At 39.8% G+C, this 27,825-nt stretch overlaps 1 long non-coding RNA gene across 1 annotated transcript in view; it reads right to left on the bottom strand.

Annotated features, from left to right (window-relative positions):
* The window catches only part of LOC116660989, a 191,935-nt gene that overhangs the window by 114,971 nt on the left and 49,139 nt on the right, over nucleotides 1-27,825 (bottom strand). The window lies entirely within an intron of this gene.

Here is a 27,825-nt window from a genome sequence, read left to right on the forward strand (position 1 = left end):
CTCATCCATCCAGTGTTGGGTGTCTTGCATTCTGCCGTACTTATAAGCCCAAGGTGGGGATCCCTTCCTTGTCAATAAAGTAAATGGGAAGCGATTAACACATTATATGGAATAACAAAAAATGTATACAAAAATTTTTCATTAAAAAGAAATTTTTAAAGGACTGGGAGGAAACGATAAATATATTAATAATGATTTTCTTTCCATAGTGAAATTCTGTATTTTCCCTTTTTTCCTACTTGCTTTATTTATCAATTATCTAAAGTTTAATATACATAAAAAATTTTTTTAAATAGGAAGCCCTATTTTTCCTTAGCTACAAAAATTTGAACAGATAATTACACTCTCTACTCCTCATTTTATTCCCCCAAAGGGGTATAATAGTCCATTCCAGAGTCATTGCTAGACTCAAATCAGAGTATTTTTGAGACTACCTTATAAATTGTAAAAGGTTGTATAATGTAAGGCATTTTTGTTGTTAGTTATTACAGTAATAAACCAAATTATTTCCATTAACACGGCTAGAGTTAACTAACTGCACAGAGACAATTTCCTGTCTTCTAGGCTGTGCTAGCTCTATTAAAAAAAAAAATCCCATAGTTAGTAAGCTGACATCAGCATTTCCTTCCTCGCCCCAGCATCTCATTGTTATCCTCTGGATGTTCAGGGCCCCCAGATCTCTCTCGGACAAACCACAGAGAACCTCACCCCTCGATGTGGCTTTGCCCTTCTTCCTCCCTCTTCCCATCTCTTGTCAAAATAGACTGAATTGTACTCAAGACTCTCTAGTTTCTCCTTTCTGCTCTCCATGATAACAATCAAAAAGCCATCTAAACCAAGCTCTATAATGGGTTAAAAATCTGTCAGCAGCTTGTCTATCCTGGGTAAGATGTGTGTATTTTAACAGTGACTTCTTATAACCTTAACCTAAAGAAGTGAGTCAAATAGAAGTCATTTATTTGAGTCTAAAACTCATTCTATTACGTCCCTGGATTTATGGCACCAAAGCTGATCAATAGAGAAAATACATAAATAAAAGTGGAGAAACCCTCTATACCGCCTCTGCCCAACATATTACAAAGTCCCTCAAGGAGAAAACTGGATGGAAATGTAAGGAAAAGGGTGTGTCCAGGATTGGCTCCACAACCTGCCTGAGACACTGTGAAGGAAAGGGCTAATGCAGCCAAACTTCTAAAATGATTGGTTTCTATTTTCCAAGTTAAGTTTAGGGGAGAGGGGAGTTTAAAAAAAAGAAAAAAAGGAGAAACTCAATGTGAATTCAGTCACATACAAAAATGTACCCTGAGAAATGAATGTAATTTATATTCTCATTTTCATTTTTACTTGTTACTCCTTCACGATGGTGGATGTCAGGAAGCCACATTTTTCAGGCAAGTTGCAACTGCTTCAGAACTGGCATGTACACTGTGGTTACACCCTCCAGGGTCGACAGCCGAACCCCAATGGCCCTTTCCAACTCTATCAGCAACACTTTCTCCCTTTGTGCCTGGAATCCAGGTGCTTGTGTACTCCTGTTAATTCTGACATGACATTTGGTACAGGCTGGGTTTGAGCTATCTTTTTAACTACTGATCTTCAAAAGACTGCTTCAATCAGAATTTCAAACATCTTAGGATGTCTGTTCCCATCTAAACTGTTTGATCTCATGTAATTATAGGTTAATACTCTATTTAGAAAGGCCTCGGTAACCACCCTTGGAGGCATTCACAGCTGTATGTGATGCATTATACGGGACGTCAAGAGTACTTCTGGAAAAGTAAGGTTAATAGTGACAGACAGTGGACTGGAATATGGTTTGAGTGATAATAAGGTGCTGAGTGAAATTAACTGAGTCAGGGGAGAAAACAGACAAACAAGCAAAAAATTTTCAAGACCTATTCTGCAGTCAGCTGCCATTAAATAAACCACTTCCTTCCCTTGAAAATGAAAAAAGGTAAAATAAATTTAAAAAATCAAAAGGCACAACAGAACTGAGAGAAAGGCATGCCATCAGATATGAATTCTTTCTGATTGTCTCTCCTGAATGGGTGTGTTTGTTTTCATCCAGAGATTGTAAATTAGTTCCTTTCTGTCCAACTGTCTTTACAGCTGTGGGATGGGAATTAAGAGTCTCTTTCCCACAAAAACACCACCAATTATAACTTATATAGACAAAGAGCCCAGTAGCTATTTTTAAGAATATTTTGGCTGCTTTTCTTTCGAAAAATATTAAGGAATGTATCTTAAAATCCACAGAAGCAATTTTGGAAGGCATGAAAGTATTTAACTCTTTGACTTAAAAAGAGTTCTCAGGGATACGGCGCATCTCAATAAGTCCTGCGGAGTCTGACTAACCGGACCAGCCAGCCCTCCAGACTCTTCATTGTCAGGTTTAAAACAGTAACCACCACCTAGCCTTCCATAAGAAGGTTTTCTAGAGTCAACTGTCCTGATATTAGTGACATAAAGTTTTATCTGCACATGCTTTAGGCAGAATTATAATAGGTACCCTTGAGTAGGACTTTCAACTTACAATAGAAGCTCAGGAGGAAGGAAGGTGCCCCTTATAAGAAAAGTGAGTGTGTGTGGGGGGGTGCATGGGGTGGGGGCAAGAGATTTGCTGTGTGATTTACTTTACAAAGGCATCAATATCCTTTGCACAAGTTCACAGCTATACATTAAACCACACACACGTGAATACACACAAACCTTTTTGACATTAACCCAACAGATATTTCCCCATCTCTAAGACCATATTTATTAGATCACTTCAACATCTAATTATAAGTTCACATTAGAATTCAGCTCTTGGCAACATACTTATTGAGGCACAAAGAACAGTTACTCTTTCCCAGTCTCAGGAACTGGGACCAGAGTTAAAATTTTATCAAGGCCAGAAATCTGTCAACTTTCAATTCATGCACTAAACAAATCAACCAATAAATATGAACAATTCTTTCCATGTAATTTTCTTAGAGCTGTCAGAGCAATGAAATTTGGTTTTGCTTCTTTATGTATGTGTAGGGGCATCTAGCTAAATATTTCTTGAGGAAACTGCCAGTAACATCTTTTTGCTACACCACTGGTTAAATACTCACAAAAATCATCAGTATTGCCATACACTTTTGTGACAGACAAGCCTGAGAGAAAGTTTATCTCCTTAAACTTTCTCTCATGTATATGAATTTACTAGTTTCAAACCAATTAAGAGTAAAGTCTAGCGGAGAAGCTCTTAGTGGAACCACATGTAAAATTTGAGTATTAATAGCAAAGCCCAAAGTTTACACAATTCTCAAATCATATCTTCAGTTCATGCTCATTATAAAGATCCCACATTTTTCTCACACCTCTGTACTTCCAGTTAACTTTAAGACTGAACACGGAAGTGTTCAAATACCAAAGGCATTATTCTTTTATGTTATTTATGGCTAGGGCATACATTTTATGTTATATTATGACTAGGGCAGGAAGTATCAAAAACCTCAGGAGGATTCCCTCCCTCGTGTTATTTTCAGCGTCATGTTCCATGTTTTTGAGGTCTGCATAGTTCAGAGGGCTTTCTCAAAAGCAAATGAACCTGAATCTTTTCCCAAAGCAAGTCCAAAACATCCTCAGAGTTGTACTCTCTAAATTTTCTAAGAGCTAAGAGATACGCTTCCCAGAAAGCTATTTCCTGACCTATAAACTAGATTCCATGAAAAGCAAGAAGGTGCCATATATTTAAAAGGTTTCATCTAAATCTTACTCAGTGTGTGTAAATAGTCACACAATTCGCATGCCCATGAATAATATTGCCCAAGGACCCAAGTTGAATATAGAGCATACAACTCAATATACTTATCCCCATTGCTATTTGACCAACAGCAAGTTTTGCTGATTCCATTAAAAACACCAAGTCATAAAGTTTCCACAGAAAGGAGGGTATGGAAGAGTAGAACCAGATTTCACCACCAGAAATCATAAAGGCACAACAATAACTCAGCAAAAGGATAGTAAGCTACAGTAATTCTAACCAAGACCACTGCTATTGTCTATCTCTCCATCTGGAGGGATGTAATTGAAAAGGTATCTCCACCAGGAAGACACATTGGAAAAAGAATGCCCTTCCTACAGGAAAAGGCATTTGCAACCTAGGGTACATAGCGTGGGGGATGGAGCACAGGCTGAAGAATTCTGCCCCTACCTGCCTTTCTGCCACCGCCTTTGCACCCAACTGTTTTTTATACACAGCCTTGACCGCTGTCCTAGTTCACGTGCTCAAAGCCTAAATCAAGTCAGCAGGAGCTGGATTTAAATCCTCGGAGAGTTGCTGGGTGGGTCAGGAACCCAGAAGGTGTTTTCTACTGGTGGGGTCTGTATTCTCTTATTCTTCCGAGGTAGGAAGCAATAGAAGGCAGAAAAGAGCAGGAAAGGGGCAGAATAGCACTTGTTTGTGCAGGGTTAGTTGAGACTACATGAATTTTGTGCAGCAAAAATCACTTTTTCAGGCATGTTGAATTTCATAAACTATTCGCAAGGCTGACAAATGTTCAACAAAAAAATACCTCACAAAATGGCTGAGTATTTGCCAAAACAAGGAGACAAAAATATTTTTGTCACATACATTATCAGTGACAGACTCACACTGAATTATGTAAGAATTTCAGATGGCTGTAGCCCTGCTGGAGTTACCGTGCTGTTCGTTCTGTTCTCTGTTCTAACCCAGGGGGTTGTCGGGTAGATAGACAACTATTGAGTATTAAAAGACTTATAAACTATCGTGTCAAAACTCTCCAATAACAAGCTGACAGACAACACGGTGCACTAGGTTGGAGAATACATTAGCTTGGAATGTGGATGGAAAAGCTTTAAGGCAACTCTGCTCATTTGGTGCTCTTAGTTTGCCTGCAGGTTGAACAGCTGCCACCCACGTTTAGAGGGGAAGCACCACCTAACACATTCTAGCTACAGTGTTCATTTGGATTCAAGAGCATCCCTCCCCTTGCACTGTATGTTTTAGCAACTTGACAACAGCAATGCTACGGAGAAGCCTGAGGGCACATTTTATGGTCTAGTTCACCTTTAATACAGCGTAGGAGAGAATCACCCAGCATGCTAGACCTAGGGTCAGCAAGTGATAGCCCCCAAGCCAAATTAAGCCACTGCCTATTTTTATTAATAAAGTTTTATTAGAAACACAGCCACCCTCATTTACATCGTCTCTGTGTCTGCTTTTACACAGCAACAGCTAAACTGGGCAGTTGTGACAGAAGTGATGTGGCCCACAAAACCAAAAATATTTCCTACTTGATCCTTTTACAGAAAACGTCGGTGGGCCCTTGTTTTAGATGCAGCTGTGTCATATACTATCGGTGTGATCCTGAGCAAACCACCCAAGCTACCTGACTTCTCTGGGAGAAGGAAAGCTCTGACCTCCTCCAGCTTTCGTGAGGATTACAGGAGATGAAACCGGTGCAGCACCTGACCCCAGGACTGGCTACAGAGGAAACCAGTCTGATGAAGGTGGGGAAGAGCTGATCTTAACTCCGTCAGCAAGTTGTTGGATTCCATCAGAGAAGCTTTTGAAAACCTTTTGCATAGTAGCTCCTGGCAATTACAGTTGGAAAAGTAAAGAAGAATTTTTAAAAGGCTTTGGTGTGTTTAAGGCAGGAGGGAAAAGGCAGGAGCAGAGGGGACACATAGGAACAGAAGCACGTGCACTGTTGGACTGCCATTTATTTTTCTTCCTGAACCTGCAGACTCTCCTCATGGCTTTTTCTTTTTTTTTTAAAGTGAAAACAAGTTTATTTAGAGAGATACACATTCCATACATAGAATGAGGTCCATCTCAGAAGGAAGAGCAGCCCCTCCTCATGACTTTTATTTGCAACAAGCATCCTGAACAAGACAGAATACCCCAAAGCACCCACTCAAGGGTGTTCATGAAGCTGTAGGGGTGCAGACTGTGTGTTCATTACTGATGTCACTCTAAAGTAGGTGACAGTGAAGAAATGCTAGAAAGACACCATTTTTTATGCTGGAAAAGGCATACACAGGTTTTTGGGGGGCTTTTTGTCTTTTTAATCTTAAAACAAAATCAAAACTATCACCTTAAACCTAATAAACCATCTCTTGATATAATCAGAAATTACTCAAAGAATCTCCCTACACAAACATCCATCTCTCTGTGGTTCTCAAACAAGTTTTTCCCCCATACCTTCCCTCTCTCCCCCTTGGAGACATGGGCAAAGTCTGGAGATATTTTGGTTGTCACAACTGGATGGGTGGGGGGGTGCCACTGGTATCTAGTTTGTAGAGGCCAGGCATGCTGCCAAACACCCTACTGCCACCGCCCCTTGCTGTACCCCAAACAAACGCACACCAACCAAATGTTTTCCAGCCCAAACGCCACTAGTGCCAAAGCTGAGAAAACCTGATCTAATTGAAGTCATATCAAAAGTCAGAAACAGAAACCAAAAACTCGTAACAAAAGAACGAGTCTCTAACACCAGGTAGTCCTCTTAGAATGGACTTGAAGTGGCCTGGATTAAATTTCAAGTAACTATTCTTTCTCAGTCCTTATTTTAATGACACTCATACAACTGTTTAATTACTTCACTGTAGGTACTAGGTAAATGCTGCTAGGTAAAATGCAGAAGAAAATACCTTCTCTATGGGGCTTACTAGTAACTCTGATATGATGTGGTAAGTGTTACAGGATACTTTAGTGGTGCAAGAAATGAATCCCAGCCTTGGGGAGCTGGGGGGGATTTCCAGAGGATGTGACAACTAAGGAAGACCTGAAGAAGGCATACACATTGCCCAGACAAAAGAAGGGTGACTGAGGCAAGGTGGGAGGGTTTCAGGAAGCTGTAAGTGTCTCAGTGTGGTTGAAGCACAAAGAAATGAAGCCGACAGCTAAGCACAGCCAGATCGTAATGAGGTTTATATCACATATTTGACGTTTGAACTTCAGCCTAAGGGCAACTGGAACTATCAACAGGTGTTACAGAGAGAGAGACATGATCTAGTGTGCACTTTGTAAGGTCATTTTTAAAAAGATAGGAACAAAAATAACATGGACACTGGCAGATGAAGAGAAATTTGTAAACCCAAATAGGAGGCAGCTGCACTAAAGCTACTGAAAAAGATTGTGACCTAGAGTAAGATGGTGGGGGAGGGTGGGTGGAGATAAACAGGAGATTTTGGAGATGTTTAGGAGGTAAAACAGACGTGAATTGATTGTTGACATAGTGAGTGAGGCCAGAATTGGAGGATGATGTCATTTTCTGGCTTAGGCAAGTGAGTAGAAGGCGGCACAAGATGACAAGTCAAATTTGGGCCATATTTTGAAGTCACTGTGAGACAGTCTAACGGGACTGTTTGTTAGGAGGTCGAGTATGTGCCTCCCCCTGCTCCTCTCCACCCTCAGCCCAAGTCCAAACTGATCCTTCTCGTTAGCATTTGATTCTATTTGGCATAAACGAGAAGTGGGAAAAGAGAACAAACTAACATGCACGACTACTGACGCGTCACATTCAGTGTTCCTCTCACCATCCTCCACGCCTCATCCAGCGGGAGGGGTTAGCTACGCGGAACCAGGAGAGGACAGAGGGAGTGATGTGCTGGCTGAAGAGGGACATCTGCTATCACAGGACCCCTTTCACTATGCAGGGCAAAGAATTACTCAAATAAACATTTTTATTATGTGCATGTGAACATGATATTTAATTGCAGATAGCATATTATAAGGCATTCCGGTGGCTGGTTATGGAGTGCCATTTCAGCCCATACCATTTTAGAAAGTTCTAAGGATTAATATCTTGGGACATTTCACCCAATAAAGAGTTAAATCCTGGGACTTGTGGCTCACTATTTGAGAACTTCCTCTGGATAAGCTGACATTAACCCACCAATGACTTTTTTTAAATGGGGTGGTTAACCAATTACGAATTCCTCAACAATAGTATCAAGAAGTTCACACTTGTGCACAAGGATAGCATGATGTGTTTTTACAATCCTCCGAATTCAGAGATACAGTGGCAATGCCTTCCTCATCTTTGCCTGTCGTAGCACCCTACCAAATAAAGGAAGTGAGGTGTTCATAGCATGATTTGGTTTCCTCTGAAACTATGAGGCTTATGATAATGAACATTTTATTTTTAGGGTGGGTGCAGACCACTGGTTTATCAGTTAGGTCTAGAATTTTGTCTTGGATTATGTTGTTACTCTCTAACTTCCAACAGTCTTTTTTTTTCCCCCCTTAGTGGCAGATGATCTGCTAGTAACTTAACATCATTTTCTCCCCCAAGTGCTCTCAACTGAATCAGAAGGCTGAAGGGCAGACAAAATGATGATTCTCTGCTTTTTTATTTTACTTTCCATTCTCATATCCCCATTTTAAAAAGCAAACCTAGGAACTCTATTTCCTAGAATCCCTGCCAGTAGTTTCCACTCTAGACATGAGACACTCAAGCAAAATTCAGAAGGAAGGAAAAAAACAACAGGCAGAAGCCACATTTTTGGTCCCCCACAGGCCAGAGTAGAAGGAAGACCCATGAAAATGAGCAGACGTGAAATTATAGCAGCTTCTCCTTATTTCCCTGAAAAGCACCTTTCTTGGTGCTGGGAGCAGCTGTGATCATTGTCAGCCATTCAATTTCCTCAAAGCAGCAAACCTGAGATCTAGAGGTAAGCTTTCCTCCTGCCTTTCCAGAAGTCTCATAAGCACCTAACGTCTGGCTTGAGTTCTTTATGCCTGAAATACACAGAGGGGCTTCTGTTTTCCTGACTGTTAAATTTCTCATTTAAAACAATAAGAGAGTCAGTATTGCATGGTGATTAACAGAGTGGACTGCTTTTTCTTTCAGATTTTTCCATCAGAAGCTTTATTTTACAGGGAACCAAGTAAAGTTATTTTTATCTACTGTATTCCAACATTAAGCCTAAACCTGGAAATACGTCAGTTTTGGAAATGGCACTTAGGACCCGTCATGATTGAATGAGAGTAGCTATTTATAGAAGAAAGGGGGGAAATGGCACAAACTAATTTTATTAGCAGTAATGGTTAAGATATTTAGTCTTTCAAAGGCAAAAAAACCCATGACATTTAAGAAAAGTCGCTTTTTCTCAAAACATGGACACTCATATGTGGAATCTAAAAAAAAAAAGAACATAAATACAAAACAGAAACAGACTCGTAGACATAGAATATAAACTTGTAACCAAGGGGGAGGAGGGTGGGAAGGGACAGACTGGGAGTTCAAAATTTGTAGACACTGACAGGCATATGCAGAATAGATAGACAAGGTTATATATTAGCACAGGGAAATATATACAAGATCTTGTGGTAGCTCACAGCGAAAAGAATGTGACAATGTATATATGTATGTTCATGTATAACTGAAAAATTGTGCTCTACACTGGAATTTGACACAACATTGTAAAATGACTATAACTCAATAAAAAAGTTAAAAAAAAAAACTACTTACAGGAAACATGAATGGAAATTCCATGTTTAAAATTATGCCTAAGTAAAGTTAATATATATAACATAAAAAAAAGAAAAGTCACTTTTTCTCAAAACATGGACATTCTTGACGCATACATCGGTGAAGCCAGATTCTTCTTAAAATGCCAGATTCATCCAGAGAATTGTTAGCTGAGCATTTCTGTCACTCCAATGCAAGTAACATTCTCCTCTGGAGTGTCAGACATAAGTCTTCATTCAGTACTTGGAAAAATAAAAATAAGGGGAAGTTTCAGAGGAATTCGGGCAGACAAAACGACGATTCTCTGCTCTTTAATTTTATTTTCCAGTCTCATTTTAAAAAAACAAAACCTAAAGGAGACAGTGTTTGGCTTCCCAGCATTTATCAGCTTTTGCACATTAAGAAAAGAAAAACTGCAAAACATGAAGGCAAATGGCTTCCTAAGAGGGCTGAGCAAAATCACTTATTAAAAAAGCCCATGATAGGTTTTGTGGTTTGGGTTTACTGGTGTTAATTTCCTCCCTAAACATCATTTTCTGCTCATCTTCCTGCATATTCTGTAAAGGAAATTTCTGTTCAGAAGAGAAAATGAATACTCAGAATCAAAGACACCAATTTAATTCTTTAACTTGCTATTTAATTCTTGCTATTTGGTTATTTATTTTTATTCTACTCTCATATTAAATTAAAGATAGTCTAGCATATTAGATGTGCTTGCTTATTTTAAAATAAAAGAGGCTTGATATCCTTGTGTGCCCATTATTCCTGAAATAACCATGAGGAAGAACCCCATGTATTCAACTTGTAACAAATATTTAAGGCCTACCTACAAGATTCAAGTCATGATTATGGTTTTAGCTTCTGGGTTGGATACCAATATAGAAAAGCCATAACCCTTGCCCACAAAGGGCTCAGAGTTTGTCATTCTAGGCAACAGATCTTACTGTCCTGTGGTTCCTATGCCTTTTCTTCAGCAGTAAGGAGGGAAAATAAACCTAAGGGTAAAAAATAAATCTTCTGGCCTAAAGTCACATGTATGTAAAGAAAAGAGAACAACAACAACAACAAAAAAGCACTGGACTCTTCAAAGCTTTAGAGTTTTGTGTGGGAAAACTTCCAGCAGCAAAAATGACCGATGGAGGTAGTTAGCAAAACACTGGACATCCTGTCAGATCTTCCTTGTTGGCAAACTTCACTACAGACCTCACAGGAATGCATGCTATTTGTTCAAGAGATGTCTGGTGTTTCCCCAGGAGTCACTGATGGACGGGTCTGAAATGTTCACTTCCTCCTGCCACACGAGCCAGAAGCAGATGGCCTGTTCTTCCCACACTTAGCTCAGCTGGAAGGATGCAGCAGCCCAGGGCTGTGGTCTTTAGGGCCGACGAACAATTCCAGGACTGAACGCTGCACTTGCCATTTCTGTGTAAGTGCTACTGAACCCATCACTTTCACGCCCGTTTAAGCTGTGGGTACCGTGGGTTAAAGGAGCAGCTTGTCCTGCTCTTAGTGACGGGTTTCTCCTAGACTCCCCAGGCATCTCCCTGCAGAGCTGATGGAAAACTCAAATTCACCTGGATCAAAGGAGAACCCCCATCAGACACTGCCTTTCAAGGGGACTTCTACACCCCAGTTTAAAGCTGCTCCCTCAGCATCTCCTACACCCTCTCCTGCTATGTTTATAGCATTTACTGCTTTCTAACTCGCTGTAAAATGTCCTTCCTGCTTATTAACTGTTTCTCTCCACTAGCATGTTAAGTGGGACTTGACGTCTGTGTCTGTTTTGTTCACTGCTGTAGTCCCAACCCTAAATTAGTGCCTGGCCTATAAGAATGCTCTGTCAATCATTATTCAATGATTTACACGTAATCTTTACTGAAACTCATTGTGGACATATATGGTCCACGAGCCTGGGAAAGACTAAATAACACTGTGGACCTCTTTCAAACACAGATTTGTTTGAGGCAGTGTCTGGTGTGATTAGCTGCAAGGCCCATACACTCAGCCTGTTGAGTTCAAGTTCCAGCTCGACTATTCCTTGCTATGTTACCTCATCTAAACCTGTATTTGCTTTCTGTGAAAGGAGGATGAGGGCACCCTGGAGGAGTGCTGTGAAGATTCAGTTAAACATACATTGTGTGTATGACAGTATTGCTACTTATTTCTGCTTATTTCCACCTAATGCAGTCTCAGTATGTGTGGCCAGGCTGTATTTACAACAGCTCCTTTCACTCCACAGGGCAAATATTTCACTAGGGAATCTGCCAATCATCACAGATAGTTGACAGACTTCCATTCCTCATCTTTAACTCAGCTGCCAAACTGACACATTCTGGGATCAGTGACCCAGGAGGAGGCCACTTTCACAGTGTCTTCATTAATTTCAGCAAAGACTATACTCTCTTTCTAGGAGTCGCCTCTCCCAAGCCATCTCCTCCACCCCAAAAAACCTAGAGTTATAGCATCCCATAGACTGAAGAAATTTCTTTCAGATTTCATCAAGTCCTCTCTCACCAACCACTGTTCTCACTCTGACCCCCGCACACTAGATCCCTTCCAGAATTTCCCTGGAGAGGTGGCCATACAGCTCCTGTTTCATCTCTTGCAGTTGCCTTCCGCCCCTTTACCAAGAAGTGTGTCTCATATATACACCGCATGTATTGTTTGAAGCCTTCCTCACACAGAATTAAATCTGGCAGGGTAAGATGGCTCCACTTTCCATGTCCTACTCATGGCAAATTAAAGAAAACCTTGGTTTCTCTTCCCAGATGAAACATTCCTGGTCTTTGTGACCATTCCTCTTATGGCAAAGTTTCCAGATCCTTCTTCATCCTGCTCCACCTTTAATATTTTTTTTCACTCCAACAATGACCCTTTGAATTATGAACCCCATGATATGCCTCTAAATTGTAAATGTGGTGTGTCCTGCACTGTGCCCTGGAATTTGACCATCCAGGCTTGAAAATTCAACCTCTTTAAAGGCTCATGGGCCTTGTAAAGACAGTTTTAGAAACTATGTCACACTGTTGGCTCAGAGTGAGGTTGTGCTCAAGTAAAACCCCAAATTTGTTCTATGTGAGCTGCTATCAAGTCAAATGTTCTGGCTCCTTTGTAAACTTGGGTCAGTGCTCTGTCCTCTTCAGATGCTTCAGAGCTGTGTGGACTTACACGTGGTTTTCTTTTAGCAGGCTCTGCGCTAAGCTCCAGCTACAAGATTGTCCTTAAGAAGCCCAAGCCACAGGTTTGGTGTCAGGAGGAGACAAACCTGAGATATGTCTGAAGGAACTGAAAGGGAAGGTCTAAGTTCTCACAGAGAACTTGTTAATAATTCCTAATCATTAATAATTATTCATGATCTTAAAGTGATTTGAGGAATCCCATTATATATAAATATAAAGTTCAAAATCTGTTCTACCTAGGTATTCTTATCCTCAAGCCCATGGATATACTTCAGGAAGTCAGTGACCTTCCTCAAAGCTATGCACAATTTAGTGCAAATACGCATTCATAAATCTTTCTGGGGAGAGTATCTGTAGATTTCATCAGACTTATATAAGCACCCAAAACCAAAAAAAGAGATTAAGAACTGCTGTCAACCTCCTTATTTTAGAAAGGGCATATTTGAGCCCTGGAGGTGTTAAGAAAATTACCCAAGGTCCTCGTCGTTCTTTAGTGCCCAGAAACTCTCAACCGCTTCACATTCTTCCTTCCCAGACAAATTTAATCTTTCTTACTATCTGATTAGTGATCATGCTCAACAGTAACTCCCTCCATAAAGTATTCACTCAACTCGTTCAACATCAGGAGTTATTTTTCTTAAGAGAATCTACTGACCTTTATTTGTCCTTTCTCTTCTCAAGGCCAGTTGTGTAGGGGAAGGGAGGGTGCTGTGAATCCCCCCTAATCATTAGTAATGTTGTCTCCTCATACTAGTTTTGACCAAGGTTGTAGTGGGAGCTCTAAGAAGATAGGGCTTCATTCTTTTTGAGAAAACCTCATCAACCCGGGTCCATTAAGCCCAAACAGCTTAAAGCACGCATGTGTGTGAATAAACTTATCTCCTACACATCTGGAATGGCACCAACTATTTCCATCCTTAAGAATTGAGAATGTAGTCACTCAAATCACTTCTATACAGCTTAATTCTCACATGGAACTGGCTGAGAAAGACTGCTTGAGAGAGCAGATTAAGGTTAAAAACAATTGCTTCTCTATATGATCTGCATAGCATCAGGAATTACGACTATCAGATTCTCACAGCCCTGAGTGAATGGCACAGTGCACAGCATCTGATGAGGATTTGTGGAACTAATGAATAAATGATTTGGTACTGGTGGGTCTATCCAGATAAACCTAAGTCCCAAAAGTCAGGGCCCCAAAGTCAACAAACAGCAGAAAACACCTGACAAAGATTAATTTGTACTTTAACTGTGCCTAGAAATTTCTTAGTGACACCTTGCTCATATTAAACCGTGACTACATGAACTCCATCAGTCCCTCTCTCTGTTGAAAAGGTTCAGCTGTGCACCTGAATGGTATGAGCTGGAACACAGTGTACCACAACAGACAAGGAAATTTCCAGAGAATAGAGCAGGAGAAAACCCCCCAAAGCCAGTGGTTTGCTCTTTCCAGACACTTGTCTTATTTTTAACTTGGAACCCACCACATTGCCATGGGGGTAAGGCCAATGCTTGGTCTTATGATATTTCTAAACCACTCACTGCTTGCTGTGTAAACCACAGCCATCAACCTCTTCCAGCAAAACTTCCTGTTGTTTCATTTGTCAGATGACGTTTGATAAAAGCAAGGTGGGGAGTCAGGGTGGGCTTTGTTCTGCTGCTCATCTCTGATAGATAGGGCTCCGTCTCCATGCAGCAGACAGCGTTAATGTGTAAAACAAACCACATTCAAACTGCCAACAAGCTGCTGGAACCTCTCAAACTTGTGTGTGTTGCAAAGCTGTCTCACCATGTTTTGGAGTCAAGGTGATGAGTATTTCCTTCCTTCTTCCTCTACTCTTCTGTTCCAACTAGACTGTGGATTCCTGAACTTTCAAGATGACATGGATCTGCAAGAGCGGGCACACCTGGGTTCTTGGTCAGATTCAACAACAGTAATTTCAGAAACAGAACATTAAATACATGGAAGAGCATAAACAATGGGATCCCAGAAGGCAGCCAGTCCCACAGCCTTGAATGGGTACTTATCACAGCAGAACTCTAATAACTGGACACAGGTGGAAGACCCAGTAGGGTCCCCGAGCAGCTGCCATCCTGTAAGTTCAAGTAGGGCCATGTGTTCAGACTTTCTGGAAAGTTCCACTTATGTGTGTGGGGAAAAAATAAGTATTGGCCTTTTCAAAAAGTGGAATATACTACAGCCTAACAAATGAGTTCCAGATGTCTAAAATTAGACAACTACAGGGAATTCCATATAAAAATATCCCCTAGGACTACAGCATTCTCACTAAATTAGAACTTGAATGTTTCATTCACTGATGATAGTGGCCTCTCCAAATTGAGGCTGGAGGCAGTTTGAAAAGTATTGATAAGCATGTTGGTTGTAACCGTGCTGTCTCCATGACTTAAATGGCTTACTTTACTCACATTTAATGTTGTATATTTTTTAAAAACAAAATACTTGAGTCACCACTCAGAAGACACTAATCACCCTGTTTGACTCCTGGGAAAGCAAAAGAGTGTAAGCTGGAAGAATTCTGTGCTAGGATGCAGGAAACCTGGCTAATGATTTCTGTGTTACCACTTGTCAATCATATGAACTTGGCCAACTCTCTTCATCTCAGTTATGCAACTGTAACACAGAGATGATGCGTATGTGGACAGAACATCCTAGTTGCCTGAAGTCCATTCTAGCTCTCACATAGACAATACCATGATCTTCCTGTTATGGACTGTATTTTTTAATATATATCTTTAAATCAAATATAGACACGTCTAACTCGGCCCCTTAAACTGGTGAGGGTTTTCTCCAGGAGGTGTGTTTTACTTCTTCCCAGGCCTTCTTCCTGTGATAAAGATCCTAATGTGACAAGATCCTTCCTGGTTTCTCTTCCGCTGGTCTTAGAGTCAGATCTTATGACAGTGTTTGGTCCGTTTTAATTACAAAGCCCGCCACTCTTGTTTCATTCTTTGAAATAGCAGTTTGGCTGACAGTTACTCAGATTTAATGCAAAAGACAACTCAAGCATGCTGAGTTTTTTGATAAGTTCTAATTATTTATCAGAAGTTATACAAAATTACACAAATATTATTTATTAAATATTTGTAGTTAGATATTCAGTATATAACATCTCCGTAAAATGTTTATGATGCACATGGCCCCTCCTGAGCTGAGTGACTAAAACATATTTCTTCTTTAAAAGATTTCCATGTTAAATGACTTGGCACTGCACCACCTAGACGTGCAGGGTGAATCTGAAAACCACAAATAAATTCTTGTCGTTCTTTTGTCCCTGTTTATCCTTTCAAAAAAAAACCTTCCATCATCTAAGGCCATGCTTCTTAAACATAAACAAACAGAAATGCACACAGGTTGACAAAAAAAGGGGTCATTCAAGTCAAATAGTGAGCTTGATGCATCTTCCTATAACATTTTTGTTTTAAGATTGTTTGAAAGTTTATACGATTTTTAAAAATAAGATAGAAGACACAAAATAATTCTCCAATTTCCTACACATGGCTTGAGAACATGCTAACAAACCCAAATCCCCTACAGATTGAAGATATCATTCTTACTCTTCTGTCACTTAGGGACACTTGAGGTGAACAGCCCTATGAAGATCTGAAAGTGTCTCTTCCCTGAAATACAAAAGTACCCATGGAATAGAAAATATACATATCCATTTTCTTCAACTGTATAGGTAACTCACATTCAAGTTTATATCTAAGTATCCTGAAGTCCTTGGAGATTTATTTGCCATCAACCTTTTCGCTGCCTACTCACTTGCGCTATTTCTCACCCTTCGATACTTTCCCCAGTGTACCATCTCAGAGTCTTAGAAGGGCACCCTGGTCCTGGAAAGATGCTAAATGTTTCTCATCCGATAAGTTCCATCTGTGCCAAATCAATCAGCATTATTCTGTGGAAAATCTTGTGAAAATGAAATAGGCAAAAATTTCAAACCTTTCTCTAGTTGTAACAAGGAAGAAGAAAATGATACATCTCTTGCTCACACACACACATACACACATTCACACACAAAATAATTCTTAGAACAAACAAAAAGAATCCTGAGGTAGAGAGAGTTTCTGAAGGGACTGGAGTAAGAAGATAAATATCACACCAGGAATTTGGCCCCCTCCCTCACTGTCTACCCTTCAGCATAAAAGAACCAGCTTTCTCTAAAAATGTTTTGTTCACAGAATGCTGGAGAAGGCTGGGTTTCCTTTCCACTCATCTGTCTTCCATATCAATGAAGCTTGGGTCACAGACTTTACACGGCCTGTTCTTTGGAAAACAACTCTGGCACACTAGGTGCAGAGAGGAAAGAGGAGACCAGAAAATAGAGCCAGCTTCACTCTGAGTCAGAGACCGAGAAAAGAATTGTGGGAAAAAGAGCTGGCCCCCAGGGCCTTCCCGTCCAACCACTCTTCCAAGCCTCTCCTTTGTCCCGAGGGAAGGAGTGGGCTGAGATCTGCTGCCACCAGAGGAGATCAGTCGGCTCCCTTTGGGCAGGAAGAGCCACGTCCCCTGGCTTGCCAATGACAAAGGATTGATTTCAAAGGGAGAGATATGGCAAGTCAACAACCAATCAATCCACATGCTGCTTTTCTGCAGGGAAAACAGCCTAATTTTTTTTTATTAAAAATACCACATGTTTATCCTACAAAACTCAGACAACATGTAAAAGCACAAGGAAGAATGAGAAAAAGTCATCTGAAATAGGCATAAGTTTTTGAGAATCGACTCTGTGCCCAGCGTTGTGTGCAACCCTGCTGGTCATAACGATGCTCCCCAGGAGTTTACCACCTGGTGGCCCCCTAGTGTTTGAGGCCGTCTCAGACAGGAGGACAGAGGAGACCTCTAGACACATATTGAAGCCCTCGGGGTGCTTCTCTAGTCAACAGAGGGTTGGTCGAATGCCCATGGAGAGAGGGCACACTGGGTGGCTCTTCTCATTCCTCTGAAGGAGGACAGACTTGTAAAGACCCTACTGGGGAGAGAGAGCACCCCAGGCACTCTCCCCTCTACTACTTTTTTTAAATGACATTGAGAAACACTGAAGTGCTGACTCCGAGTTCAAATAATGACTCTGCCACACACAGCAGTGTGACTTTCAGTGAATCTGTTCAACTGTCTGATTATTTAAAGCCAGCATAATAATGTCCACCTCACCAGGCTGCTGTAACATATAGTAAATCATTCAGTCCTCATAACAACTCTAGGAGGGAGCTAGTTTATTATCACCACTCTACATATGAGGAAACCAAGGCACAGGAAAGTCTGTGCCATTGGCCCAAGGTTACAGATACAGCAAGTGGTGGAGCCAGGATTTGAACCCAGGCAGCCAAGCTCCAGAGTAAATACTCCATCCTCTGTAGCAGTAGTCAGTCACTACTGCCTCTGCTTTTTACTGAATTTAGTAAAAGCCCAATTGCTGCATTCCAATCAGAGTCTGGTGAAAACAGAAGAAGTGATTTTTTAAAGCCTGGGGAGGTGGCACTAAAGAACAGGCTTAATAAAATCTTAAACAGAGTAATAATAACAGTGGTTGATGTGCTTATCAGCTGAAAGGCCTTATACCAAGTAATGTGTGAGGGGGCAAATGTGTGTGTGCATGTGGGTGTGTAAATGATCTCATTTAATCCTCACAATAATTTGTCGGTTATGACTTATTCTCATCACTCTACAAATGCAGCACCTGGGGCCACGAGGGTTTCAGCTACCTCCAGAAGCCACAAAGCTAAAACAACACAATGCTCGAGTTAGGGTGATGGTCTGTGTGACCAGATTCTCAACTCTTGGCACGAATTTGTTGAGGCAGAATGTTATGCAGGCACTATGAAAATGAGAATAAATACGGGAAAGAAATGAAAATTCAGGGATCGTCTCCTCCACAGTGTGAAAAAGTGACTGACAGTGGCACGGGATGCCTGGGTGCTGATCCCAAGTCAGCCACTAATGAACCACATGGTGCGCAGCAGATCACCCAGCGCCTGTGCTCTGGGTTCTCCATCTATCAAACGAGAGGGGTGTAATAGGTTACTGGTTCTTAATCCCTTGATGATCATAAACCACTCTTATGAATTCAGTGAACTCTCCCTCCAGAAAAATACATACATGAACATAAGACACACATCTCTGCATTCAACTTGGTATGGACATCATGTATTATATATTAACTGCCAAGCCTTTCCACAGAAATGTAATATCCATGAGGGCAAGGGACTTGGTCTTTTTCACATCTGTATCCCCAGTTACCCTAATAGAACTTGGCCCATCGTAAGTTTCCAAAAACTATCAACTGAATGAATAAATGGATTAGGGCCACTGGTCTCTTTGAGGTCAACCCATATTAACTCGAGGTTAAGAAAACTTGGATTAAATTATATCCAACGTCCCTTTTGGTTCTGAAAGAGCTAAGGTTGAATCACATGAAATTGCCAATACTCCACTGCTTCTGACCCCAAAATGGCAATTTCATTGTGCTTTAAGCCTATAGGTTAATTTACAGTTTCACTGACTCTCCTGGTAGTGACTATGTAGCATGTGTGCTTTGATACCTGGTGCTAATCTTTTAGTGCTAATCGTGTTTATCTGTGACAGCTGTTACTCACCTTGCATTTACACATGATGAAACCCAGGCAAGCAGATAAATGTATTTCCTGCTTCTCGTAAACTGCCCATGAATGCGAACAGAACCCATTTCTGTTCAAGGTACAAATCAGTTGTAGTTTCTTCTTAAGTTACATAATTTGAAATTTATCAGCATTTATATAATTCCAAATGCTTCCTTAATGAGGTAGCAACTAAACAGGTTAAGACTGGATTTCATATAAATAAGGCAGACTTTTGGAATAATTGTTAAAACAAGAAACTCTTCTGTGTTCAACCAGAAGCAAACCTTTTTAAAATGCATGCCAACTATAAACTTCGGGTTGGTTAAAGTATAGAAAAGCTATTCCATTGTCTGCTGAAACAAATAGAATACACTTTCATGAGTTAACCTGATACAGTTTAACTATTGTGATAATATTTCTGAAATATTGTATAGAATGTCTTGTCTAATTAAGTCTTACCAATTACTTACCAATGGTAAGGGCAGTTTATGTGGATTTGTGAGAAAAACAAAGTGACAACATGCGGCAGTTCTGTGTGTGCTAAGACCGCTCCTACATCTTCTTGACAAAGATTTAATAAGCGGTGCGAGCGGGGCTTCAGCGAGACTCCTACCAGCCTCTAGCTAAACTGCCTTTTTCCTTCTCTAAAAGAATGTTTCCATTAAGATGGGTTGAGTTCAGGTCAGGTAGAATTAAGATTAAAAGAATAAACCAAAGAAGCTTCCTGCAGAAAGGGCAAAATCTAAGAGAAGTCCGGGGCATGGCAATGCCTACCTAATAAAAGAGGAACAGAAATAATATGACTGGGATATTATAGCATTTAGCATGTATTCCCCTAAAGTATTCCCACTGTCTGTTATATTCATTAGGAAATCCTAAGTGGGGAAAAAAGAAGTAAAGCTTTTTTTTTTTTTTCCATCTTTACTGGCTGCATTTTAAAAATATTTGACTTGCCCATTACTAGCTGAAGATGTCCAAAAAAAATGACAGAATTGGATGAAAGAAATGAGTAGCTGAATCTTAAAGTAATCCAAATTCCTGAAGGGGGTGTGTGTGTGTGTGTGTGTGTGTGTGTGTGTGTGTGTGTGTGATGTGTCCAGGGGCAGGGGAGGGTATTAAACTAAAAGCAACAAACATTGTAGGCAAAATATTAAAAATTAAATATATTTACTCTTCAATTGAATGAGTAAGTAGGAAACTTATCACTATTACAAAAAGGTACTGAATAAAAAGGAGAGAGAAAAACAAAGATTGGATCATCTAACCTGGAACTACCAAACTTTGTAGTCCTCCCCTGTCACTAGGTCATAGGGAAGCAAACCTGAAATCTATTTTCTAGGAAATGGATATTATCAGCACACCACAGAACTCTCCAAGATACCTCTTTCTGAAAACAGTATTATCACCATCTAGACTTAAGCATCCATGTTCTGGAACTTTTCAAGGTAATTAAATGATCGAAGGGGAGAAAAGATGCAAATCAGATCTGCTTATAAACTATACTTGTAACAAAAAAAGGTAGAGAGAAACTTGAAACTATTGGATACGATGAAGTTGATGACTCTGTTAACTTTATTAGTTCTATATTCACCCCTTTTAATCACAGATAACGTAGTTGTCTAAACCCAGTAACAGTAAATGTATTATGTTTAGAATTTAAAGCTATATTTCCCTCAAGGAAATGCCTTTTGTAGTAGTGAGTACAGTTCAAATTGCAAAATTATTAACTATTTTTATGGGCATGTGTTACGAAGTGTTTTGAAAACCGGTAGCTCAGAATTCCTTTCTAATCTCTACTCCTACTTCTCTCTGAACTCCTTATGTCATCAAAAATTCTGGAGAAATACAATAAAATTATTTTCTTTTTGAGTATATCAGTATTAAAAGAATTTTAAAACTAAAAAGGAGAAAGAGAAAGCTAGGAGAGAAAAGAGGTCTTTTCCCTTCCTGGAGAGAGCCACAGGAACCATGAAGTGCTGCTTTTGTGCGGTCTTGTTTCAGAAAGGAAAGTGTGAGAAAATCCAACATTTGCAAAATCAGAAACCAGAGCTCAGAGTCTGTCTGAGACAAGGATGTCCCTCCTCATTATCTTATCTTTCAGTCTGAAAGGAAGCAGAAACAAGGCCAGGGTCACTCCCTAATCAGTAGCCAGAAAACCAGATGTAAAGGACAAAGGCCACAATTATCCTGAAGGAAGATTTTTAAAAAGATACTGCACTGAGAGAAAGGGTACTGATCAGTGCATTTATTTACATTAAAAAAAATATCTCTGGATAAATTACAAGTTCCTACTGTATAGCATAGGGAATCTTGTAATATCAATATCTTATAATAGCCTATAATGAAAAAGAATAGGAAAAGGAATATATCTGTGTGTGTGTGTATATATACATAGATGTATGTATGTATGCATGTATATATGCGTGTGTGTATATGTGTGTGTGTGTGTGTGTATATATATATAACTGAATCACTATACTGTACACCAGAAACTAACATAACATTGTAAGCAACTATACTTCAATCATAAAATTAAAGTTTAAAAAGGTCTTGAAAGTATTAAAGAAAGCCAGGGAGAGGAAAGAGGGTACTAAAACATAAGAAACAATCACCATAGGCAAAAAATTAAATATGCTTATTTTTCAGTTGAACAAATGAATAGGGAAATTACAAAGAGGTCCTGAATAAAAGGGTAAAGAAAACACAGAATAAAAAAAACTCAAAAAACAAAAAGCCCATTAAGTCTTTACTCACAGTCAGATGGGAAAAGCTATAAAGAGGAAAACTATACAGACTTAAAACAACAAAACAGCAAAATAGTCCTCCACTTGAAATTGCAAAACTCCATCCGAGCGGGCATCTCAGCTTACACTGGAAGCAGGCCTTCGCTGGTTGCCTGCAGTTGTTCGGGCTCAGATTGCCAGAAGGATTCACAGGAAAAGGTTGCTCCTTTCCCCCAGATCCTCACAGCAAAGGTAAGCAATATGATGCCTTTGTATTTGTCCAAAGAGTGAGGAAAAGGGCCACTAACAAGAGCTCTCTGATGCACAGTTTGCTATAATCACCCAGGGAGCTGGCTGGGAACTCTGATTCCCATGATTTCTTACCAGGGATGCTCTCTCATTATCCGAGAATGAGGCCCAGGGATCCACATTTTAAAATTTTAAATCCCTTAACACAGGCATTGGGGAATGAACCCAGGACCTTGTGCATGCCAGATACATGCTCTACCAGTGAGCTATACCCGCCCCCAGCCCCACCCCAGGGATCCACATTTTTAACTAACATCTAGGGTGATTCCGAACTACGTTGACTCTCACCGTGAGAAACACTGCATTAGAAATTTCTATAGAAATCACTCCGCTCACATGCCGTCTATGTAGGCTGTCTTGGTGAACATAAGACATCTTGGTTGGCTACCTCAAAAAAAGGGACTAGCACAAGTCTAGTTGCTCTCATATTTGGGCAGAGGGTAAGACTCAAGGCATTTTCCAGCAACCTGTACAGTTAGGAGCAGGCACTCTATTAAAGCCAGAAATTTTGTTAAGTTCATCAGACTACTGCCCTCATAGATATGACGGAACACTGTGCTTTCCAAGCCATTTTCAGATTATTTCTCAAGATTCTATAAAAGCAGTCTATGTAAGTATATATTTAAGTATGTTTTAGAGGGGAAATATATGCTACTCATCCAGGTCACCAGGTTTTAAATATAATATTAACTTAATTTGAACGGAAATTTTTACAAATAGGACTTTAGAAGTTAACTCCAAATAATTAAGATCACAAAGAAAAAAAACTGGACAGCCCTATGTCTCATTTCTGATAATGCTCACCTTTCCAAATTTTCTTACTGCTCTTTGACCCCCGACTTGGCTAGTAAAACTCCCCTCAGGCACACTGGGCTGCCGACACGTATTTATGTTTGTGAGACTGGCAGTACATAAATTGACTGCAGATCAAATGCCCCCAGAAAATCTCTTTGCTTCACTGACTTAAAAGCGGCCTGGACTGGAATATCTCTTTTCAAAAGGGGCCTCATAAGTTACTTTGCTCCTCCAGCAGAGTTAAGGTGTATTATTTTGCCTCAGACTAATCTACCTTTTTAGGGATTAAAAATGACAATTATTATTCTGTTTTTTTTTCAATTGTGGAATCTTATAGTGTTTTTTTTGTTTTTGATGAAGTACAGTTGACATACAACAATATGTTAGTTTCAGGTGTACAACATAGTGATTCAACATTTAAATACCTTAGGAAATGATCACCACAGTAATTCTAATAACCATCTGTCCTCATACAAAGTTATTAGAGTGTTACTGACCATATTCCTCATGCTGTATTTTACATCTGTTTTTTAGTACTCTACGATCTACTGAGAAATCAATGAAAAATATTTTCTATAAAATAAAATATAAAGCATTAGTAGACTTTAAGTCTTCTTTTTTAATGGCTACGGTGGCCTATCCAAGCATTTTGATCCGAGTCTAACAGATGTGTTAACATTTTTTTATGTTGTCGTTGGAGCCATGAATCACATGAATTCCTCTTGTGGGAGACTGAGCCTTATATCTGTAAGTCAATTCTATATTATGCTACATAAAATCACTCTTCTCATCTGTTTTCCTAGTCCAAAGTAACTACAACAACCGTTTGGCCTGGATATTCTGAGAGTCCTAATATTAAATATGCCTCTCCTGTTGTCAGACTCTGTATCATAATGTCAAGCCACCCATGGCAAATTTTTCTTTGGAAAATGTAATTACAAAGTCAACACATGCCTTAACACATGACTACTTAATTTGAGCATCTCAGAGGGACCCTCTGTACCACTTCCCCCCTCTCCTACTCTTGGGATCTGTTAGGATGGTGACTTGTTGAGGATGGCACTGATCTTAACCCTCAAGGCCTTGGGATGCTTTTGGTCTGTGAATTATATCATCTGTTTCCTGCTTCAGCAAGAAATAGGCCTTCTGAGTAGACGATGCTTTGGTTTTAAAGCTTTCTTATCTCTTGGACAGGTGTCTGCTACTGCTCTCTGGGTAATTTTCCTTACTGTGACCTCGTTTTGACCTCTGGTTTTCACTTATTCTCTTGTTCTTACTCAGCGACAATCTCCTGTTTTTGATCATTGATTTGATCTATCCCCATTACTCTGGTTTGGCTGGTCGAAGATCTTAGTCTTAATTACTACCCATAACATCCTTATCTGTGACTCAGCCTAACTCTACTGCCTGCTTTGAAAATTCTCCTCCCAGACTTTCTCATGCTCTCTTCCCAGCTCCACAGTAGCTGTTCTCTTCTTTATAGTTCTGTTCTAAACTTTGGTCTTTTTCTTCCCTGCAGCTTTCCCAGTGTTTCCCTGATAAATTTCTGGCCATTGAAGCTCCTGGTAACAGAAGTAGAGATCCACTAAGAAATAATGTCCCAGAAGAAATATATGCAAACTTGAGAGGAATAATGACATTGAACTTTGAGAGAAATTAGAGTTCAGCTTCATAAAAATGAAGGCTATACACATAAATAGAATTTTTTTCATACACAAACAAGCTTAATTGTTTTGATTTATTCTTTAGTAAAAAGAAATATCAATTTAGTAAAAAAAAAAAAAAGAAAAGAAAGTATAATTAATTATTCACTGCCTTGAGGTGTCTTTTAACCAATTTTTTACAGGCAATTTGATCAGAACAGGCAAACCTTTTTGTACATGTGGTTCAGTCTCAAAAATATATAGCAAGCATAACCAAGAGCTTGATATAAGGGTGTTTTTTTAAAACTATTAAGTGTTAGACAAAATTATCAGCCAGCAATAATAATCCAGGTACTTTCCAACTTTCTAATCATATACATTCCTTTGTCCATATCCTGCTTATTTTATTACTGTTTCATTCCCTAACAGTATCTAGCCTGACCTGTAATTCATGCTAAAAACACTAATGCCAACTCCCATTACCTCACACACCATCATGGTTTTCTACGGGCCATCTGCCGAAACACAAAGTGACTGGAAGTGAAGGCGCCGTTTCCAATGAAATACATCCCTCATAACAATAAGGAGGCCAACTGCACTCAGAACAAATGAAGAGAAGGAATCACTCACCCTGCCTTTTAGCAGTCTGCTGAATACACTGGTTTCATTTGAAATACAAGTTTTTGACTAGAGCTTTCTCTGGAAGGCTAGAAATATTGCATGAGTAGTTACTAATAGATAGGTGGTAGTTGAAGTTACGGGGTTTGATAATATTTTAAGAGACATACACTGTGGAGCATTAAAAGAAAAATCCATGTTGGATTAGTAGGACATACATTTGGAACAGGCAGGGCCTTTCATGTTTTCCATCAAATCAGGGCCAACTCTTCAAGTCAAAGTCTGTCTTTAGCACACACACACACACACACACACACACACAAATTACACCTATCACTTGAATTACTTATACACACAAAAAAGTATGGCAGGTGTCCTCAAGACTGCAGAAGAAAGAAGTCAAGTCAAGCCATCATAAATTTGGGTAGAGTTAGGAGTAAGCACTTCTTAACATCCCTATGGTGATCATGATTGAAATTTTTGGATAACAGAAGAACCCAAAATAAATATTCTTAAATTTTATGGATCTTTTTATGTGCTCTGTGGGTACCACAGAAATACATACAAGACTATACAACTGGGTTCTTAGCTGCACATAGATGTTTACTGGTGTTAGCCCTTAGTAAAATTGTAATGTGATTAAAATATATCCCTGGCATTTCAGAAATACGGAATTGAAACTATTTGGAAGTCATTCAATCTAAAATATCAATTTTACAGATGAGGAAGCTACAAACCAGTATGATTAAAATATCACAGCAACTATACCTCAATAAAAAAAAAAAAGTATCTCATATCTTTTACACAGACTATTGCTTCCTCATTCCTTGTGACATTTTCTTCTTGATGACAGGAAGCAGCTGTCTTTTGGGATTTTCCCCAGGGTGAAGGCCACATGTGCATCTGATTTGCATATTTCCTCTAGGCTGGAGTGCTGGCTAATTTTAAAGTCCAGACTTGGTTTTCCAATGACAGGATGCCAAAGGTTGACATCTTTCTCACGAATGTAGCAGCATCTGCCATGAGCATTAAATGTGCTGGGCATTGTGCAAGGCACTTCATTCATATCACCTCATTTCATCTTTAAGACAATCTTGGATAGTGGATATTGTTACCCCATTTTACAAGCGAGGACAATGAAGCTGAGAAAATAGATATTATTCCCCACATATTATACTGAGTAGATATAAAATCAAGATATAAACCCATCTGATTACCAAGCCTTTTCCACACTTCTTCCATCACTGGATTCTATTACCAGGGCCCAGGAATAATAAAGGGAAGACAAAGGGCCAAACAAAGTCAGAGTCAGTCACCAACCACTGCTCCAGGAGGAAACGCTGTATGAGCCAACCTGGCCCCACTGCCCTGATGATTGTCACTGTCAGGAGAACAATAGGTGATGCTGTCCCAGCACTAATAAACATGTGCTCGATGGGAAAGAGGGGAGATGCTACAGCAAAGACTCTCGCAATAATCACCAGTTTCCATTTTACCAGCGTAGACCCCAGTGGCCACCTTCACCAACTTGGTGGATGGAACAAAGTATCCTGCGACAAAGGTCTGGTGATCTTGAAAAAGAATAAATACCAACTTGGGATACTGCCTGACTGAAATTATATATCCTAACTTGAGTATTAAAGCTAGTCCAACGTGGGTTTTTTGTAACAAACTCTCAAACCCTATGAGATTAGGGAATGTTATCTTTAAGTCGTTGGGGACAGCTGGAAAGAAGTAACACTCGGGGCTTGAACAACTTCTTTGATATGCCCTAGCTTCCAGGAGCCTTGAGAAATGGACTCCACCTTAATAAATACCAGGTGTCAATTTTACATGGAATCTGGAAAATAATTATGGCAGGCAGGATCAGATCTAAGGAGTTATTTTGATTTCAGTAGGAGTTATGAATTTCAGTTTGCCAGTGTTCAAAAATATACCCTGGAATATGGTCAAGGAAAGAGATGATGTTTGCCCTTCAGCCTTCCCACTGAACCTGAAGAATCCAAACCCCTGTGGGGACATCATGCCAGTTGACAAGCTAGATTTTGTCACTCCCTAGCTTAAAACCTTTCCATAGTTACCCATGACATTTAGAATAAAAGCCAAACTCTGAAACACAAATTTTATGCCTCTCTCTTATTGCCTTTATTTTTAGCCATCCACTCACTGTCCAGTTATAGTCAATTTCTTTCCAAATTCTGTCTCTTCTCCAAGCCTTGGCTCATGCTGCTCCCTCTTGCTGGAACATTCCCTGCTGCAACGTTCCCCTCCTCTCATACTGCATTACCCACACAGCCACTGCTGGCTGGCTAAGTCCCACTCATCCGTCACTTCTCACTCCGACATCACTTTCTCCGGGAGCTCTTCACTGAATCTCCACTTTCCTCTGTACTTAATCATAGTTCATTTTAATTTTTTGTTCTATGGTTTATTTGCCACGTGGACTGTAAGTTTTATGATGGAAAAG

Source organism: Camelus ferus, chromosome 3 (assembly GCF_009834535.1).
Source record: "Camelus ferus isolate YT-003-E chromosome 3, BCGSAC_Cfer_1.0, whole genome shotgun sequence".
NCBI lineage: Eukaryota > Metazoa > Chordata > Mammalia > Artiodactyla > Camelidae > Camelus > Camelus ferus.